The following is a 4,054-nucleotide window of genomic DNA, read 5'->3' as shown; positions in this document are numbered from 1 at the left end:
AAGTAAACTGCAAATTTTCTGGTTTATCCGGAAAGATCATCTCAGTTGCGGTTATCTCGCTTACCTCAGCAATACGGAGTGCTGCTTCATGAAATATATTCTAATATATTGAATTGTAAAGTTTTTATGTCTCATCTAAAAGAAAAAGATTCAGTTCCAAAAATTGTTGCTAATCATTTTATTGATTTTTATATACTTTCTACTCTTGCTTGTAGTATTTTATTTCTTCCTCTAACTCTTATGCTTTTGTATCTGTATATTCTTGCATGAAATGTTTTGTTTTTATTTTGTATTCTTTTGTTAATCTGTGATATGTCTGTGTATATGTGTACATGCATGCTATGTATCTTTGATATACATGTATGTGATAGTCGGTCAAAAAGTTCTACAGAGCTAGTGTTTGATTTGTTGAATGTATATAGTGCCGACTTTAAATAAAATTTACTTTACTTTTTAACGAATAAAAATTAAATCTTCGTTACAAAATTCTTCGTCAAATGATAAAAGCATACATTTTCAAACATTATGTAGTTGGCAAGCTATGAATGAATTGATGCATTTGTAAATATGATTATGATCATATAAAGAATTCAAGTATCCAAGATGTGTTACGAGACCGGAAAAAAAAGACACAAAAAAAAAAGTACCTTGATGACTTGACACTTTCATTTATCCCGAATCTATAAAAGATGTAATTTATTTTATATTCCATTTTATAGAAGAAGAAAGCCCAATTGTCGTGGTTTGTTCCTCAAATAGCTTACAATATGAAATTATAGGATTGTTATGAAATCCATTACAAAAGCATAATTATTGTCATTGTAGTAACTTCAAGTATTGTATCATTTTCCAATCAAACTCTCTTTCCGTTTTGTGACAATCTTGTTGCAAGAGTCCGAAAATGATACGACAATTTACTCGATGATAAAACTTACTAATGATCCTATAATTTTTTTTTTTTATATAACAACGCGTTTGAAATATTGAAAAAAACCCAACAACTTTATTTTGAACAGCACTTTAGATTGTTCCCTTACATATAAATTTATAGATATCAAAAGTTTATAGATCTATGGGTTTTTTTTGGGGTGGGGGGGTGGGGTTGTTTGTTGTTGTTTTTTTTTTGGGGGGGTTGTTGTTGTTGTTGTTGTTTTCTTTTTCTTCTTTTTTGCTTGTTTAAGTTTAACATTCCAGATTTGAAACATTTAATATTTGATATCAAAATCAAATGAAAACCATACGATATTGTTGAAGCAAGCCGATACCTAGATTATTGGGTACGGTATGCCAAAGACGACGTAAGGGGAAATGCTGGCAGAAATGTATCAAATCATTAATATAGAAAATGTTGAATTAAAACGCCGATACAACATTTAAAATGTATGATCACAAACTTCATTTCTTTTGCAAAATAACTATGGCGAATTACAAGAAAATATTATCAATCGGTCAGGAAAGCTTATAATTTACAGTAAATTATTTAAACATGTATAATTTTAAGAAACCAGAGATGTAATTCCACATGTTTTCAGTGAAACTTATCATACTTCTTTTTTTTTTTTTTTTTTTTTTTAATACATATTTTTAAAAATATTTAAGCCTAAATAAATATTGTAAATTCACTATACCCAGGGATCGTAGACTTTATCATTGTGAAGATATTGAGGATGAAAAAACATTGTTTATTTGATGATCGATCTGTAAATTTTTTTATGAAAATGTAAGACGAAGATCTCTAATTGTATTTTCTTTAAAGTCTATATGTCTCTCAGCCCAGCATCATACTTCTTCATAAAATAAAATAAAAAAGTCACAACACGTACATTTGATAAGGAGGGGGGGGGGGGGGGGGGGGGAGCGGTTACAAATGTATAAAACTTTCTTGTATCTGTAGCATACACATCCTTTTATACAATGGAAGGAAATAATATGACAACCAACCAGAATCTGTATTGCTAATGGAATGTGTGTAACAACCAGCTTCGAATGGAACATGTGCGTAACTAGAGGGGGTGGGGGGAGGCAGGGGCAGATCCAGGAATTGCGGTTAGGGAGGTGCAACTTTATGAGGCAGGGGGTCTGGGGGCCGCCTTGAGGTTCCCAGTGGGTCCAGGGCGAAGCCCTGGTGGGGCCCAGCCGGAAGCTCATGGATTTCGCAGATTTTATAGGGCTTAAACTATGTCTCCTATGTAGTCATTTTCACTATTTTCTATCATTTTTGATAAGATGAAATAAAATGACGCAAATTTTAAGGGTTTTTGAAAAAAAACGTAAGTTCTACCAATAAAAGTAATTCAATAAATCGAAAGATTTTGTCATTTATTTCTCCAAAGGTGGAAGAAATTATTACTTCTTTCACGATTTAACTTAGATTTGAAAATTTTAGGGGGGGGGGGGCTGCTTCGCCCCCTTAAATCCACCACTGGGAGGGGTGGGGGAGGGACTCCCGAGTTCATCCACTCAACCCCTGAAATTTGTAAAGTATATACCATCATCTTGGATCCGTGTATTTGGAAATACATGTAACAATGGATATACGCGTAAAAACTAACCAGGTACTGTGTAGTAAATAGTAATACGCGTAAAAACTAGCCAGGTACTGTGTAGTGAATAGTAATACGCGTAAAAACTAGCCAGGAACTGTGTAGTAAATGTATAATACGTGTAACAACCAGCCAGGAAATGTCTAATTAATGAAAATACGCGTTAAAAACCAGTCAGGTACTGTGTAGTATTTGGAAATGTGCGTAAAAACCAGCCAGGTACTGTGTAGTAAATGGGTAATACGCGTAAAAACCAACCAGGTACCGTGTAGTAAATGGAAATACACACAAAAACCAGCCAGGGACTGTGTAGTTTTTGGAAATACGCGTAAAAACCAGCCAGGTACTGTGTAGTATAAATGGAAATACGCACAAAAACCAGCCAGGGACTGTGTAGTTTTTGGAAATACGCGTAAAATCCAGCCAGGGACTGTGTAGTATAAATGGAAATACGCACAAAAACCAGCCAGGTATTGTGTAGTAAATGAATATAAATATATATATATATATATATATATATATATATATATATATATATATATATATATATATATATATGTAAAATCCTGTGTAAAGCACAATGGTTTGCTATCGGAATACTTTGAAAATAGGATCGGGCTTTTCCAGGGTGAGGTATTGTCACCTATATTGTACAGTTTATATGTGAATGATTGTGAAATGCGTTTTATTAGAGAGCACTGTTCATTTGTTGAATTGAATATGTTAAACTTGTTTTTATTAATGTACGCTGATGATATGGTTCTGTTTGCTGAGAGTCCTGAGTCCCTACATCGTATGCTCGACACTTTAAACAATGAATGGAAATTAACTTTAAATGTCGATAAAACTAAAATAATGATCTTCAGAAACGGAGGTAAAATAAGAGGTAATGAAACATTTTTCTACAATGGGAGGGAGCTTGAGACGGTTGATAAATTTAATTATCTAGGAATGTTATTTAATTATAATGGAAAGTTTAACATTATATAAAAACATGTAGCAGATCAAGGGAGGAAAGCGTTTTTTGCAATTAACAGTAAACTAAGGAAATACCAATTTAACATTAAAAGTAAGTGTTCTGTTTTTTATACATATGTAAACAGTGTTTTAAATTACGGATGTGAAGTTTGGGGTTTTCATAAAGCCAAAGATGTTGAAAAATTACATGCATTATTCTGTATAAAACGTTTTAGGGGTAAAGAAAAGTACGTGCAATAGCTTAGTGTATTATGAATTAGGGAGATTTCCCCTGCATATCATTAGAAAATCAAGAATCCTTAAATATTGGATAAAATTAAAGAATTCAGATAATTGTATTTTGCGATAGTGTTTAGAAGACAGAGAAAATTTAAATGATCCTTGGGTTAATGACATACGAACTGAATTAAATCGCTTAGGTCTTGGATACAATTTTAATGAAAATATTATTGATAAACCTACGCAAAAAATATTAGAGCAAAGATTTTTTGATTTACATAAGCAAGAAATGTTTTCTGCAATTAGAAAGTCAT

This window comes from Ostrea edulis, chromosome 9 (genome assembly GCF_947568905.1).
Source record: "Ostrea edulis chromosome 9, xbOstEdul1.1, whole genome shotgun sequence".
In the NCBI taxonomy this organism is placed as follows: Eukaryota; Metazoa; Mollusca; class Bivalvia; order Ostreida; family Ostreidae; genus Ostrea; species Ostrea edulis.
This window is presented reverse-complemented; position numbering follows the sequence as displayed.